The 17,634-nt window shown below is 40.7% G+C and overlaps 2 long non-coding RNA genes across 2 annotated transcripts; one reads left to right on the top strand and one right to left on the bottom strand.

The window, feature by feature from the left end:
- Window positions 1–4,930: 4,930 nt before the first annotated feature.
- LOC143496557 (uncharacterized) lies at window positions 4,931–7,485 on the top strand. Its single transcript, XR_013125642.1, has 3 exons — window positions 4,931–4,992; window positions 5,365–5,446; window positions 6,515–7,485. It is a non-coding gene; the product is annotated as an uncharacterized LOC143496557 (long non-coding RNA).
- A 7,252-nt stretch (window positions 7,486–14,737) lies between these two features.
- Window positions 14,738–16,735, bottom strand: LOC143496539 (uncharacterized). Its single transcript, XR_013125633.1, has 3 exons — window positions 16,452–16,735; window positions 15,038–15,143; window positions 14,738–14,874 (listed from the first exon to the last, which is right to left on the bottom strand). It is a non-coding gene; the product is annotated as an uncharacterized LOC143496539 (long non-coding RNA).
- Between the last annotated feature and the right edge of the window lie 899 nt (window positions 16,736–17,634).

The raw sequence follows: 17,634 nt of genomic DNA, 5'->3' as shown, positions 1-17,634 counted from the left end.
TTGCTGCAAAGGGCCGGCTGATGGATAATGCAATGGAGAGCAATAGCCTCTTCCACACCTTCTTCCTCCAGTTTTCTTTGAACAAGTCCCACGAGTCCATTCTTCCTCCCTGTCGTTGATGGTGCTCTGTCGGTTGTTATTCCAGCAAAACTCTTCCATAGCAAGCCAGCATCCACAATGGCATCTTCCAAAATATCTCCTGAGCAGTGGTCTGGCCATGCATTGGAATCACTGTGAGCAACTCCTCCATTACTTCAAAACAACCGTCAACACCACGGACATAAATTGCGAGCTGCGCAGTGTCAGTGACGTCTGTGCTCTCATCAAGAGCAACAGAGTATGCATGGAAATGTTTAGCTTTCTCACGCAGTTGATCGTAAATGTTACCTGACAGGTCAGAAATGCGCTCTGCCACTGTGTTGGCTGAAAGGCTGATGTTACTAAACTGCCCCCTTCTTTTCTGGACAGACTACTTGCTGCATTTAACATGCACTTTTTGATGAACTCGCCATCTTTGAATGGCTTTCCAGCCTTAGCAATCACCTCACTCATCACGCAGCTAACTTCGACAGCAGCATCACTTTCTTTGCTTGCCTTCTTGAAAAAATCTTGCTACCGCAGTAGACATGTTTTAAGCTTGGCGGCACAGCACTTTCTCTCTTCTCCCTGATATTTTGCATATTCCTCAGCATGTTTAGTTGTGTAATGACGTCTGATATTGTACTCCTTGTGCACAGCAACTTTATCTGAGCATATAAGACATGTCGGGATGCCCCTGAGCTCTACGAAAAAGTAGTCTATCTCCCACTTCTCAAGATATTGTCTGTGCTCATGGCTAACCTTTCTGTTCACAGCAGGTTTTGAGAAAGACATGACATGAGCCGTAGAACAAGGCTCTTACTTAAACCTGGAGCCATAGAGGCAATAAAGTAAATTAAGTTTTACTTCAGTAAATATTATTTTATCTTAACCTAAATATAGTTAGTTCTGTAGGCCTCATCTCCAAAACCATCAGGCAGTAAAGAGTCTAGAAAAATGATCTCTTTCTCTGCTACCAGTAAAACCTGCATTGGGCATATTTAAAAATGACCAGATAGGCAACTTATTATTTTGTTCTATCAGAATCAGAAAAGAATCTCTAAATATCTATCTTAATAGTTGTAACTCAACGCATAGCAAAAAGTGATATGCCTGATCCTTTTGCCTATTCCATGCAGGAAACAAAATAGCATCCTTGGAGCACTGACTGTCCTGGTATTGTAGAGAAATACATATAAAAAGATTACTTCGTTTTTGTACAAAATTATGGGCATTCATGAGTGTGACTTATATAAGTGCCTTATAACAATATTACCGGTAAGCTTGACAGTGGGTCCACATCTGATGTCTTCCACGTGGGAATGACATACATGTCCACAATGTGAACATCTTTGCCCTATTTAAGAATAATTAGGAACTCTATAAAAATACCCATACAAAAAAAGGACATTAAACCCACAAAACAATAATTTGACTCTTGATTACATGTCTTCGAGCAGCAGTGATGAGCTTAAAACATGCATTCTCAATCTATAAAAACAAAACGGAGTAAAATGCAAACAAAATCAATTTAGTTAGATTTTTCTTAGAGTAAACATTCTGCAACATATATAATATATACAGTAGATTCCATGCATCGGTTTAATCCGAGACTCCAGAAGTCCTCACGTGTTAGACAGACATCACCATCTTTAATGATAAGCTCTGTTTCTGGACGGCTAGTGTCCAAAATGTATTTCAGCTGAAATTAATAATAATAATCAGTTACTTAATTTAGAGTGTGAGAGACAGTGCTTGACAGTGTAAGAGTGAGAGTTAAATAATGTGAGGAAGCGAAGTTCACATGACGAGTTTAGATGAAACTGTTTTTCTTCAATAGGACCCAAGTATTTTTCCCATTTCTCCACAGAGAAAGCATATAAATGCTCATAATTTTTAGGTGTCCAGTATTCATGGTCCTGATGCGACATGAAACTGGTTGGTCCATAGTCTGACAAGAGAAATTAGGAATATTATTAAGAGTAGAAATTTCCCAATATACAATAATCTTGAACACCAATGACGACAAAACTTTTCAATTAGTAGAAAGGCCTAAGACGTGAGACATTAATGCAGCAACGAGTCCCTTAGTCTTTCACCACAGTTGCCACACCTTTAGCAGTGATGGTATCTACAGAAAAAGGCCCTTGATGCCGGTCTGCAAGGGAGTCTTTTCTGTGTGTTTTATTAGGGTTTTGGAATATCAACACCTCATCACCTGCACTCGAAACTGCATGTTTAACATTGCGAGCTGCAAATATGTTCTCGTTCAGCTGTGTAAATATCAAAGTAAAAATGTAAATGTAAAATGTGATATGGTAAATATGATAATATAAAAGTTAAGTTATACTGAATATTAACCTCATTAACAAACTCTCTTCCCTGGTCAGTAATAATTTTCTTGACCATGCCGAACAAGTACAGCTTCTTAATGATTGCAGCTGACACTTCACTTGTGATCTTAGATTGCAGAGGCTCAGCAACAACCCATTTTGTATACAAGTCCGTCATAGTCACATATTTGTTGTATGTACATATACATACATTATATATAAAATGTAAATAAAAATGTAATTGTGCCATATTTTGTCAATTGTGATTTTTCACCGCAATCGAAATTTGTCCTCTGCATTTTACCCATCTGTGCAGTTAGAACACACACACACACTAGTTATTACTAGGGGGCTGTGGATCACATGTGCCCAGAGCAGTGAGCAGCCCTAGTCCGGGGAGCAGTTGGGGTTAGGTGCCTTGCTCAAGGGCACCTCAGTCATGGCCTCAGGTCTGTAAATCGAACCCACGACCCTCCGGTCACAAGACCAGTTCCCTACCACCAGGCCATGACTGCCCTGTATATACATAATAATAAAATATATATATATATATAAATATTATACACGCACACACACACACACACACACACGCACACACACACACACACACACACATATATATATATATATATATATATATATATATATATATATATATATATATATATATATATATATATATATATATATATAATGAGACTGTGGTTTCCTATTTGTCTGAATTTTCCCATGATGCCAAAAAAATTCTACTACCACCCAAGAGTGGGTAGTCTTTGTTTATCCCCCGGTGCAAATGTAGACAGATTCTGCTGTACCATTTTTCAAAAATCCACATTGAAGTCTTAATATGTTCTTAGGGCTTGGAGATAAATTTATCAGAAATTGGTTATCAGTTTCTCAGAAATCTCCCATAATTCCAAAAGACTGCTGCATGAGAGTATGAACCCTTAACTATCATCACAGTAAGTTTGCACAGATTGCACTGTACCATTTCCTCATAAATCTATTTTAGGTTCATAATGCATTTAGGCGAATTAAAGCACTCATGTCAAATAGGCTGAATTAGGACATCAATTTATCAGAAATCATCCACTATAGTTTGTGACCCTCTCTTTAATTTCCCTAATCAACTATGTGCATAAGACAATCAATTTGTAAAAATTAAAAATCAGGTTACTCAAATGATAATTTTTGCTTGCTGTGGAACTTTGATCATGATTACAATGACAAAGAACTCTAGAAGCTTCTCTGGCCTCATATACCCATGATGCCTTGCAGAGATATGCCAGAGAAAGGCTCTAGATAGAACATGCTGATGTAGGTTCACCAGCAAAAGACCAACTGGCCACATATCTGCATATTCCCACTGAGGCCAACTCTGATATGGGCAGAAATGTATTTAAATGGTTAAATACATGAGTACATGCCACACTGTGTACAGTGGAAAAGAAGAGGAAATTGCAGGCAAAACTAGCATCCACTTCTAAAACATGCCGTTTCAGACTTGAGGTAAGAAGTTTCAAGGAATACGTCACCTATAAACACAAAAAACAAAACATCAACTAACTAGTCAGGAGCAGCCAGCATAATTTCAGCCAGCTCTGATTTCATTATTTCTAGGTGGAGGACTCCTACAATGTTCCTTGCCAAATGCTGGATGTGTTCAAAACATTCTTTCAGAGGACATACTGTAAACCCAAAGAATCATGGATAAAATAAGACCACCGTAGCTGCACCTCTCCAGGTGACCAGTAAGCTGTTGAGAACCTGACAAAAGAAGCTTCTGCAGGTCATTTCCTAGACATTGACCTACAATCTCATAAGCACGAAACCTGCTGGCACCCAAATGGGGCGTGTGATGGAGCTACCCTTCACCACAATGTACACAACATAAGTATTGACATTGATTTCATTATGTAAGTTAATAACTAAATGAAGACACATAGGATGCAATTTACTTTTTATTGAGTAATATTAATCAGCTTACCAAGGGAGAACCTGCACAGAAAAAAGGAAAGGTTATATAATGTATGTAATGAAAAATGTTCATTTTATTTGAGCAATACCGGTGACTGGTATGCAGAGAAAGGCAGCCATGTTGTTTTGTTGAGAAAACAGATTGGGTTCTGTAGAGTCAGGGTTGCCAGGTCCTACAAAAATATCCTACACAAATTCAGTGTAAAACCCGCCCTTCAGTCAATAACTTTAGGGTTTGGGCTAGTTTAGGCTTCTGAAGGGCCTAAACTAAAATTGACTATTATATCGGGATCGATTCTTAGTTTTGATTTGTAACTCCTGCCCAAAAAACTGCACCCAGCAACCCCAGAATTTTTACCTGCGGCTGGATTTTCAAACCAGCCCAATTTGGCGTGAAAACTGCGAACCTGGCAACTATGTGTAGAGTGCTTTTATGGGTTGGGTTTTACCACCAAAAATCCAGGAAGTGACATCACACCACTTCCTGTGTAGCACTATAAAAGGCCTGATGAGAATTGTTTGAGCAGGTTTTTGGTGGGAGAGTATGTAATGCTGAAAGTAAGAAATGATCTTGATGCTTGAACTGTGCAGTGTGACAATTGATGTGAGGAACTTGTGAACTATCACATTTTGGGTTTTTTATGTCTTGGTTTTTTTCTGTAAATAGTTTTCTTGCCTCTACATGGGGATTAAATAAACACATGCTACTTCTTGACACCCTGCCTGAACCAGACCCTGTGCCTTGTCTGCCGGTCACTCACAGGGCGAACAGATCAAGGCCATGCAGAAGTGTCAGAATGTTATGTTTCTGTGCGGGATGCAGGATTTGATGTGTTAAACCATGAGTGGTAACAGAGGGTGGTCTTTCCCTGGAGGTCATACATAGGCATAGTGGGGGAAGTGTGACTCAAGGAGTCCCCATTGAAATGGGCTAAAACTGACCGTTTGTGTTTTGGTTTATCTGTGTATTTGCCAGGCTTGCTTGGACTCATTTTGCAGCATGTTGTGTAGTGGGAAAGACTACGTCTTCAGTTCAGAAAGAAGGTAGAGACACAGAGGTGGGGGTCCTGTGTGTAAATGTACTATGTTGGTTATATCATCAAACAAATTCCCACAGATTAACCTGTTGTTGATAACTGCGGTTCCTTTGATATGCGCTGGGTGTTAAAGGAAGAGGAGTTTGGTGTAGGGTCTCTTCTGTTTTCCTCTCTTCCCCTCTGCTTTCTTGCACATTGAGACACCCTGCACTGGTCTGTATAACTGTTTCCATGAGAATAACTACCTTTTCATACATTGATTTAGAATAGTACTGTTTGATAATAAATTAATCTAGTTGTTAATAGATAAATCTAGTTAATTGCTTAACCAACTTTTCTTAGTTATATCCATAGCAGGCCAGATTAACTCCTAATAAGTATCAGATAAAGGTAAATGTATAATAACACCTATTCCCTATAAAATACTTAATCTGTTGCATACGTTTTATATGCCAACCCCTTAGTAACTGTAGCTGTATAGTAAACCTCTGACAAAGCAGGCTACTGTTTATAGCAAGGAACTTTGTGAAGTTGGTTAGTTATATCCCGTAACCTACAGTGAGCTATTGGATAAGTGAGTTCCCTTAACCTTTATTTAAACCTTAACCAAAACTATTACATATTATGCACATTAGTCCTTCATCTGCACCTATTTCCATCTTTAGTTGTAGGTAAGCAGGGTTGAGGAGTTAAGCATCAAAACAAAAACCCATACAGCCAACCAAGATGAGCTCTGTTCAGGCAGAAGACTCAGATGCAGTAGTAGAGATGGTGTACAGGAACCCAACCCTTTCTCCAAGACACAGCACACGCCCCCTACTGGCCTCCATAGGACCAGGACAGAGGAGAGCAGGATGAAAAGTGGAACAGTCACGTACAATCCTGCAGATACAATCCTGTCTTCACCAACGTGTTTACCCACCACTCAAGCTTGGTTGGTTCTTCCTTCAGGGTGCAGATGTCTGGCTAAACAACAATGAGGGAAAATGAAACATGATTAAAAAATGCAAAGAATCCACGTGTGCCGGTCATTCACCACTTTTCTTGAAGGATTTCAGTGTGGATCTGCAAACCCTTGTGTATCAGCAGGGTCTCAGAGGAAGAGGCATGATGGGCAGGAAGACGGCTCCTCCCCCTTGTCGAAGGTCTGCCCGCGGCGTTGCAGAATGGCAGCTTCAGGTTCAGTTCCATCTTTACTAGAGGAACCCCTTCCTGCACGTGTCCCACTTGAACAGCTCCTTGCTGCTGAGTGTGTGTTCCTTTATGTGCTTGTGCAGGCAGGCTGTCTGTTTGGTTGTATCATGAGCATTTGGGGGAATTTCCACTACACTCAAATATAACCGAATCTTGTATGTTTATTATGTATGGTGTATTCTTAATTTAGCTGTGACTGTAGTTAGTAGACTACTGTAAAATCTTTATTATCATTGTGCAATATTGTGTGCTGATGGTGATATTGTGCAATGAACCCAAGTGTTGGTTGGCTTTTCCTGCTCCCTGTAACAGGTGATGCCTGAAACTTTACAATGTTATTCATGTCCCAGCTTGTGCTTTGAACCAGCTACTTCATCAAGGTGGGGCTTTACATCTGATAGTGTCAGAGGTATTTTGTGTGTGTGTGTTTTTAACATGTTGTCTTCTCACTCACTCAGGTGCAGGTTTAAAAATGCTGGAAACACTGTCTCTCTGCCGTGCTACAGGCAATCATGCTCGACTGACTGACTTTCAGCAAAACGAAACCTAACTCAAATCCGACCACAAGGGGGTAGTAAATCAACAAAATATAATCACAGGCCTTTCTTATGAACATTTCTCAGTATCGCAGTACATGTACTCTGCCTCCAACCTGGCTTGAAACCCCTGTTCTCAGTGTCCACCTTACGTTTAGCCATTTTTGAGGAGGGGGATAGCTGAACGTTGATGTCTGCTTTGACTGCTGATTTAGGTTTATACTTTCGCGAGTGACCATAGTGCGCGACTCCGAATTTTAATGTTGCTTTGTGTTGCAGGTTTGAAAAGTGCTGGAATTTAGGCTAAAGTACTTGAAAATGCTTGAAATTGTAACTACTTCGTTTCACAACAAATTGCTGTATTACGTTACGTTAACAAATACGAGCCTCTTGTAATTCCAGGACGAAACATGAGAGATCATGAAGACGTTAAGATTGAGCGTTTTGAAAATAAAAAACAACCATTAAATAATGTGATAAAAAGCAAATTATTTCGAACCATTTCGAGTATATGTATAAATATTTAACTTAATTAAGTTTAACGTGCTGGGAAATATTGAAATGGACCTTTAAAGTGACGTACAAGTGCTTTAATTCCACCTTATAAAGGTGTATGAACCCTGCAAACATGACTTTGTTCATTGCGTTGAGGCGTGGCGCGCGCAAAGTTACAAAATTTGAGATGTGCACGACCTCGAGAATCGACAGCACGCGAGACCCTCGCGCACAGGCAGAGCCACTGCGATTACGTCATTTTCGCCGCGCGGACCCTCGCGGGCCTTGACTTTGACATATGTGTTTTAGATGAACTGAATCATTAGAATCAGTTCACTAAATAGATTCCTTCAAAAGATTCGTTCACCGAATCGTTAAGTGCTTGGCAGGACTCCGACACACCTGGGTCACTCCACTATAATGGTTCAAATTGGACTTTGACATTTTCAAATTTTTTGCTTAAATGTATAATTTCTCTGTATACATCACAGCATTAAGGATATTTTTACCAATCAGAAAATCATATTTCCTCATCTCAGGCATTAGCTCTTTATTATTATTGGTCATTTTTTCAAGATCTGGGCAATGTTTTTCTTCAACCCCATTACGTACACAGTGGAAGCTCTCTGAATATGATCATAAAATGCATTTCTGAAGAAATAAATATTTTCATATTCATCAGATATCCTCAACACTAATTCAATAACTGTGAATACAAAAATGATATAGAATCTCACTTTTTTGCAATACTAAAGTCTGAAATGTCCCTTTTCATGAAAGCGCTCTTGTCATTTTTCATTAAAAGTGTGGTTCAACTAAAGAATCTTCACAAAAATCAATAAGCTTATAATAACTCAACATTTTAGACAGAAGTCAACAAACATTAAATTACTTTTCAATGCATTTTTTTAAAATTATGTATTAAAATGTAGGTGTGACAGGGTTGAGACTAGGGTAACGGGGTTGAAGATGGTAATGGGGTTGAAAGGACAAACAGGGCTTAGAGGACAGGATGCTGGAAATTCTGTCAGTCATCATTTCAGTCATCTTCACTTGGACCTGGCATGGAGTTGGGTTTAGGGGGATACTGCCCCTACTATACCTCAGTGAGAAGGTGAGCTCCTATCTTTGCATGTAGAAGAGCAGGTAGGCTGTTCTTGCCCTGCGCTTATGGATTGCTGGCTCATTCATTTTTGAAACCTTTGAATCATTGAATGTTAACCAGCTTTCTCCTTTCTCCTCAGCTACGTCACTGATGTAGTGCCTTGTCAGGGTAGCAAGATGTCATTAGTCACTTTAGTTTCTACTGCATGTTTGTGGATAATGTCAGACTGCTCACCACTGAAAAATTTGCAACAGGGCAGATGTAAGAGAAGGAGGAAACCCTGAGTGTCTCTCCCTCCTTTTTCAGCTGAAGCAAACACATCATCAGGAACTCATGGGCATCCTGTGGAAGACAGTACATCAGAAGAGCATTGCTCCTGGACTTCAGCAGCAACAGAGTGAGAAAATAAAGAAGGTTGTGTGCAGTTCCTGCAGACTACTGCATGTGGTTCTGATGTGTTCTGAATGGCTCAGAGGTTGTTTAACTGAACATGTTCGTAGTCCTCTCCAAACGCAGGGCATCTGACTGAAATACAGGCATTCAGGGCTCTCAGGAGCTTCTTCTGTGAAGAGCTACGACTAGTGAGCCTGCCTTGCTGCAAATCTGCAAAACATCTACGCACGGTAACAGGGAGACCAATGTGGTTTATTTCTCTCTGCATCACAACACCTCCCTAAGCACTCATATTTGAACAGTTCAGTTAGACACGTGAATCCTCTGTTCCTGATCTGGTACCTGAGCATCTGGCAGCTGGATGTCCGCTTAGCAATCGACCCCCCACCCCCCCCTCAACAACTTTCGTTCCATTGATGTGTATCAATCTGGTAGCCCTCCGCTATAATTGGTATTCAAGAAGTAGCTCCCAGTTTCAAAAATGTTGGTGACCCCTGCAGTAGACACTGCAGGATTCAAGATACCATTGAGTCAGACTACTACTAAACTACAGGAGTCCATGTCATTATCTAGTGTTTTTGTAAGTTAGACATTTGCCAAGAAGCACAAATAACCATCGACAGACATACCATTTAAAGAACAACCTCAAGTGGTATCAGCTGAGTTAGTGCTCTGGTAAGAACTCAACAAACAGGTGGGTCTTCAGTCTACGCTTGAAGATAGCAATAGACTCTGCAGTCCTAGCAGCTTATGGAATATTGTTCCACCATCTTGGAGCCAGGACGGAGAATAGTCTGGAGCTTTGTCTTCCATGAGACTTTAAGCATGGAGTTTCAAGTCGAGCCATCTTGAGTTTCTGAGTATTCGCTGTACGGATCGGCTTTTGACCATGGACATCATGTAGGGAGGGGCCAGTCCATTTTTGGCTTTGTAAGCAAGCATCAAGGTTTTATATCTGATGCGTGCCGCTACTGGAAGCCAGTGAAGAGAGCGTAGCAGAGGAGTCACATGTGAGAACTTGGGGAGATTGAAGACCAGTCGTGCTGCAGCATTCTGAATTAGTTGTAGAGGTCTGATGAGGGTGACAGGAGCACTGATAATCAGCTGCTGATAACCAAAAATCCCATAACGGTCGAATCTGAAATCCTGATGGTTGTCCACGGTGATGATGAATAGTCCACGGATGGTGATTCTTTCTGGCTTTCCTCACAGTTCCTTGCACACTGACAATGGTGATTGTTCTAATAATCCCGACGATCAGTTCTTGATGTTGTTAAGTCCTCTGGTCTTGATACTTATAGTCAAGACTCTTCGTTACTTTGATGCAGGCCACGGCACTAGCGCTGGCAAAGTGGTGAAGGGTAAGCTACAACTACAAAGAAAAGATTAGGTTGAAGGGACGTTGACAGTAGCATGTCCATTCTTACTGAAATTGTGAACCTGTTCCCATGACTCACCTCTGCATCTATCCAGTAGAATTGTTGAGCACCCACCAGTGCTCACTCTGCCACCCACTGTAGATGGACTTGTGCTGAAGCTTCACCTCCACCACCTGCATTTTATGGGTTTTGCATCGTCAATGTAGCAAAAAACTCATTTTGGTCTGGGGGCCGAATACAACTTAATCGGACCTCAAGGGGGCCAGACCAGTAAACTCATTACAAAAAATTACATGGAACTAATAATAATCAATCAATCAATCATCAGTTATTCATATACAGTGTTGCAAATAACAATAATTATTTATAATATAATTATTATTACAATAATAAGAATGCATTATTTTTAACAGCGTTAGGTAATGGCGTCATTTTGTCAGTAAAGGGATAATATAATTAATTACTTTTCCTGTCGTTACAACGCCGTTGACGTTACTGGTCATTAAAAGCGGTGCGTTACTATATATTGATATACTAACAGTAATGCGAGCGGACCGCTGCCCAGGCTAGTGAGGAGTAACAGATCTCGATAGGTCACAAGTTCTCGGTGTAACACCTGTTTATCTTAACAAGTCAGTAAGCGATTGGCTAAGGCAGCGTTATGGTAGCCAATCAGAGCCAGTGTTTTTACACGCGTGCCGAAGCACTCCAGTGACACGACACAAACGGAGAAGAGACAGAAATGGCGAGTCAGAAGTAAGCTGAAGAAAAATTTGCATATTCAAGTTGGCGATATAAACATTATTTAAGAAAATACTTGAAGTTCCTGAATGTCTACCAGACTGGGTATTTGATTTATTTAATTAAGAATAGAGGTTTAATTGTTAAGTTTACTTCTGTTGTGAACAAACCAGTTCTCAGGTTGAGAGAATTTAATTTAATTTGATAGATGTAAATGCACTTTATATAGTGTAACTGTTTACTTTTGTTTCTTTTTTTCCAAAGTTTTGGGATTATAAAGGATTTTATCCTGCACTGGTATGTTGATGTGCAATAAATGTCAAAATTTAAACACCTTTATGATCTACTCATTTCAACTGACTGTGATACTGCTTTTTCAAAAAATCCTTATTCATTGGCATATAACTTTTGTACTGTAATGCAAATAGTTACTTTCCCTGGTAACGAGTTACTTTTATTATAGAGTAATTCAGTTACTAACTCAGTTACTTTTTTGAACAAGTAGTGAGTAACTATAATTACTTTTTTAAAGTAATGTTCCCAACACTGCTCATACCTGAATACATTTAGACTTACTTATGGGGTATTTAGAAAATGATTCCTAAAGGCATCTTTACTTATTTTTACTCTTATTTGTGTTTTTCAGCAATCAGAATTTTCTGTGACGTATAAGGGTGTCTCCATCGATTCAGGTGGCCTTTTCAGGTCACATGAGTCTAATCACACCCAGACCCTGGAGACACCGGACCCTGCTGTTTTCTCCACCAGACCAGACCCACCAAGAGGACCCCCTCCACGCCCACCTCCAGGCTTTTAATCACCTACACAGCATTTTAATAGATTCTTATACAAAGTTCTAATCTCACTATGTATCATGCTTTTTACTTTTCCACATAAAAACAAAATGTTTTGAACTATGTTTGGTCTTTGTGCAGATGCCTTTTGGGGGGGGGGGGGGGGAATGGGGGGGGGGGTGGATGCGGCCTCACAACAATGTATACACTGAAAAGGCCAGGGTTTTCCCCGAAAACATGACTTAACTCCAACGATAGACTTCACCCATTGTTTTTTAATTTGTGCAGCACACACATGAACATAGTCCCTTAAACTGGATAAAACATTGGTAAAACTGTGCAGTAAAAGCTTAGCGGCATGTCTGGCCACACTCGCTGCCACCGTGAAGTTCTCCCTTGAAAGATCCTATGCTCGGCATTTAAATGAGTAGCCCCGGCCCCAACTTTGTTAGACTCTACCACCTACGTTGGAGCAGGACTACATACGTCGCCATTGAAACATGTACAACATACACAAACATAACTGTATGCTATTGTTTGCTAAACATCACATTCAGCATTACAACTTTTCCTGTCCTCCTCCTACAGGTTCAGTAGGACCTGCCTCCCCCCCTTCTGCCGATGACCGTGGGCTCTACCGGCCAGCACCAGGGAAGCCCTGGAAGACGGCCCTCCTCCCCTGAGGACGAAGGACCTCTAGTGAGTTATTCCTCTTATATATACACATACACAATCCAGGTGATGGGTCAGGTCTCTGACCCCATCAAAGTCTTTATTTTGCTTTTCTGTCTCTTTCTTCCTCTCCATCATGTAGGTCTCCAGTGCTTCTTCCTGGAGTAGAGACCACAGACAGCTGTGCAACCTGATCTTCACCCAGACTTCCAGGAGAAGAGGAGTAATGCAATTTGTGGACCAGGACACAATGCATATTGCCTTCTGTCATGCAGGTATCACAATGAAGCAGTCTGGTTCTCTTTTTTTTCTTCATTTTAATTGAATAACACATTTTCTACTTCCAGCAATGTCACCCAAGTAGGTGTTTTCCCCTCATTTTCTGCAGATCTTGGAGAAAGCCGTTGCCAATCTGGAACGCATCTGTGACGGGCAGGTGTGAGCAACAAAAAGGAAGCGATCACGCCAAGTCTCAGGGAAAAAGGGTGGTTTAATATAAAGTGTGCAAAACCTAAAACCCGTGCAATAGATCCAAATTAAGGATATAATGACCAGCGGTCAACTGGTACAAAGACAAGACATATATAGGCAAACAAACGACCCTCAGGTGAGACGGATCACGGGCTCCGCCCACCTGAGGGACACACATGACGTCACCAGACAATAACAACAACAGCCGCTGTGGACAGACGGCCGGTAGGGGGCCGCCTCACCGTGACAGCATCGACTTTCTCCTGAGCTTAGGGATGGTCTTGTCAGAGGTGGATGGTGCTTCAGCACTGGTAGACTGGAAACCTGCAAAGTCAAAGCAAATAGACGGCGTGAGAGGGATGCTGTGTGTAGTCTTCCATGCTGTTGTCATTATTGTTGTTCATGCCCTATTAGTTGTGCAGCAGGAAAGACTACTAAACCATGGAAGACTACTAAACCATGGAAGACTCGGTTCTTTATAAATAATACTGTCATGAATTAAACTTCATGAAATACTAAAATGCGTACCATCTGGAATATGTTTGTCCACCACCTGGTCCTCCGTGTGAACATGCACTTAGTTTGTGCGTTTCTTTAAAAAGAGCAGACAATTTGATATTAAAAAATCATTCAAAATATGATTGACGGTAGCATAAATGTATGGTTGAAAATCATTCAGAAGAGCAGAGTCTAAAGCTAATGGTGTGACTGGGAATAAATACATTTTAAAAACAGATACCTTGAATCTCCGCTTCAGAAATCTTGGAAACCTGAACCACCAAGATTTCTTCTCCAGCCCCACGTCCACTGTCTGTGCTGCACTCTGCAGAGCGGAGCCTGTATGGTCCTGTTCTGTCCGAGAGATGGTGATGCCAGCGACATCACCGAACAGAGTGAGGGCAATCAGAGCTGACAGCTCAGAGCAGCATCTCTGTAGTGACAGCTTCACTTCCACGTCAGCCTCCGTCACAGATGCGCTTCTAGAACCGTAGTGATCAGTGTCAGGCTTGGTCCAGGATGTCAACCCAAGGCGTTCTTGGAGAAAAGTTTCTGAAGCAGTCTTCACAAATCTCCTCACGATGCCCGACTGGAGTGCCTCCTCAGAAAGGTCAGACAGCACTGACCGAGTCTCCCTGCAGCTCATTTGTGCCTTTACTCGGTCCAGAGCCGCAATCCTTTCCAGCATCAGGTTCCTCACTATAGGGATGAGGTCCTGAGCAACCACCTCCTTCACTGCCACTTTGACCCATGCTGAGATTTTTTCCAGCACTTCAATCAAATCCTCCATTTTCATCTAGTTAGGTTAAAGGAAAGTGTAAAAAGTTCATCAGTATCCAAAAGCTTAATGATTTTTAATTATTACTTTTTTTAACCTTAAGCTGATTATTTCTTTAAGAAGTAAAATGCTAATGTAAAGAACATCTACTGTTGTGAAGGTCTGACCAGACATGGCCAAAGGCTCATGTTGCTATGGTAACTCAGACACACAGGCAGATAGGAAGACAGATACAGAGATTCGTACTCACATTGCTTGGCAGTGTATTCCTCAGCTCTTCAGTTAGAACAGCTGGATTAATCCCAGAGGTGGATACGACTCCACCACTTTTCCCACATGGAGGAGTGTTGAGATCCTCAATCACTGCCTCCTCCACTCTAGTACAGCAAATAGCTGTGGTGAAAGAAACATTTACTTTAAGCATCTATGAGGCAGAGACTAATGATGCACATAAGCAAATGTCACTAAAAACATAAATTGTGGAAAATTATAGTTATGAATAAATAACCTCATAATGCATCACGTTTTGGTAACATGTAATCACGCTAAATCTCACCTGAAAACCATCTGCTACGGTCTTTCTTTGCCTGCTTGTTTTTCACGCTGGGGGCAGACACATCACAGCCCTCAGGAAGCTCTTCTGCTGGCCCAGCTTTCTTAGACTGTAGTAGAGAAAATGAAGAAAAAATGAGTTTCATGATGACTATCGCAGGGGTTCTCAACTGGTCTCAGCCCGGGACCCACTTTTTCCCCCCATTGTCATTAAGTCGCGACCCACTTTTTAAAAAAAGTTGTCAGTTGCCGTACACCATGCACTTTATGTAATACAACTTGTTTGGTGGTCTTATGAAGGACCGTTTATAAGCTATTGAAATTATTACAAAAAACAGTGTGTAGTGCTCTGGGGCCTTCACGACCGCCACTTGCGTCTGTGTTAAGGTCATTTGTAGACGGTGCCTTAGACGTTGCAGTGGTGAAAGTTGCACATTTAAAATACGTCTATTCCTGACGTAAATAAAGTTGTAGATGTTTATCTTGGTTGCCAGAAACAAGAATTTTATTATAGCACTTTTGCCAATACTGTCTTAGTTATTGAAGAAAATTCCGAATACTCGAACGTGAAACAAACTTTACTGAAGTTTCCTAGTATGCATACGAGTGACTTTTGATCCCATTAAAATTAATTTAAAATTATGTACAGTTATAAAGAAGTGTGTCCTCTTTGGGTCCGACAGAGATGTAGACTGTGTGGGAAAAAATGCGATATTTTTCGCTTGGCCATTTTCAACGCTTAGTGCTAAAGTTTCAGCTCCGTTTTGCGAGTCATGCTGGTGATCGGATTCCTGCATTTGTTGATGGGCAGAGACGAACACGTGAGCGGGAGCTGGAGTCTATCGTTTAACTTTTAAAATACAAACTCAAAAGAAAAGGATGGATATTTTTCCAATTACAAAAAATCCTTACCCATAAAAAAATAATGCTGTCGCCAGTGGCGAGTGAAATAATTATAAAGTAAGCTACATTATGCATTAAACACGTTTCTGTGAAAATACAGGCTGCGGACATACGCGCAGACAGGATAGGGGGAATACGAACATTTCATAATTTGATTTTTTTTCTCAACACCGCTGGACTCTCAAGGAGAGAATATTGATCTATCTTAATGACCTCAGATGGTTAATAACCAATATTAATTGGTTACACATCTTAAATGTGATAAGAGGCCGTAAAATGAAGTAACTGGGATGTAACCGGATAATTAATGTTAATGTGAGTCGCCATTTGTGGTCGAAAGCAATTTAGTTCTATTTTTGTGCAATATTCTACAATCACTGTTGCTACAAAGCAACTTTAGAGAACTGTCTCGACGAGGAATGTCATTTTCAATAAATAAACTGAGAAGCGGCTCTCTCGAACTTACTCGGACTAAAGTGAGATTATGGAAAAAGCTCAAAGGAACATGAACTTACCCTCATCATTTGTTGATTTGTTGATGATCACTTGGAATAGTCGCACAAGATATCGCTGAACCGCTGTAGTCGCTACTTCAACCTCGGTGACGATCAAACCATCTGTGGTTAAATTAAACACTGTCTGTGGCGACTTTTATAGGTCTCCTGCATTGTGACTTCATATGCCGTGTTGTCGTAGGGACGCAGTTAGATAATAACTAAAACTACTAATTGGCCGTGTTGTCATAGTGACAGTTAGATAATAACTAAAACTACTAATTGGCCGAGTCTTCAAGTGCAAATCACATTGGGCTGGCCCATGTTAATCTCAGTAGTTTGGGCTGGGACATTTATCACACCCACTCTGGCCCTGGACATGTATCAGATCCACTCCGGTGTTATAAAAATCTGTGCTACCCATCGAATGTCCTACTTAGGTATTTTCATGTCAGTGTACAACGTACACCTATAATTTTGCGTTGTCAGCATTTTTTTCTCTTGAATTCACAATGACTGTCCATTTATTTTGCCAATTTACTTTTTTGTCAACAATTATTAAATATTTTTGTGAATATCCTCGGAAAGACCTGAGAAATATCACTACTGCTTTGTTTCTAATACGTGGAGGTTCCAAATGTCTGCTAGTCAGTTTGTTTTATCCTTGCCAGCAAATAACTGTGCTCTCTTTTATCATTCCATCCTAAATGGTTTTAGTTGACTGACCTTGAAAATAGCACTTCGACGTTCGTTCAGTTGGGCTATTTTACATTTTGAATCAATTTTATTAAATACAAGTAAATAACCATGAAATGTTAATGACGCTTGCACTCATCGCAGTCATTTCTGCGATACTCAGTTAAACGTGCAATTGAGGAGAAGTGGGACACGATACCTGTTTCTGATAAAGGGGACATACCCAAAGAGCTTCAACAAATCACAGAGGCAAAATCTCAGAAGTCCCTCCAAGTTTCAAATAAAAGGTCAGTAAAGTTCAAACATATGTTAGTCCAAACATGCTTCCAGCATTAATACTGTAGATTTTATGGTCTATATCGGTTCTAGACTGCGTTAACATCGTATTTGGACTGCGCAGACAGATTACATGGAGAAACCTGTGCACTTCACCTGTTCCAAATGCTCAATTCGGATAACCTCATATTAAGGCTCTAACGTTGGAGGATCCGTGGCTCCGTCCGAAATG

Source organism: Brachyhypopomus gauderio, unplaced genomic scaffold (genome assembly GCF_052324685.1).
Source record: "Brachyhypopomus gauderio isolate BG-103 unplaced genomic scaffold, BGAUD_0.2 sc96, whole genome shotgun sequence".
Lineage (NCBI taxonomy): Eukaryota > Metazoa > Chordata > Actinopteri > Gymnotiformes > Hypopomidae > Brachyhypopomus > Brachyhypopomus gauderio.
Note: the sequence above shows the minus strand (reverse complement) of the source record. Positions and strands in the feature narration are given on the sequence as shown.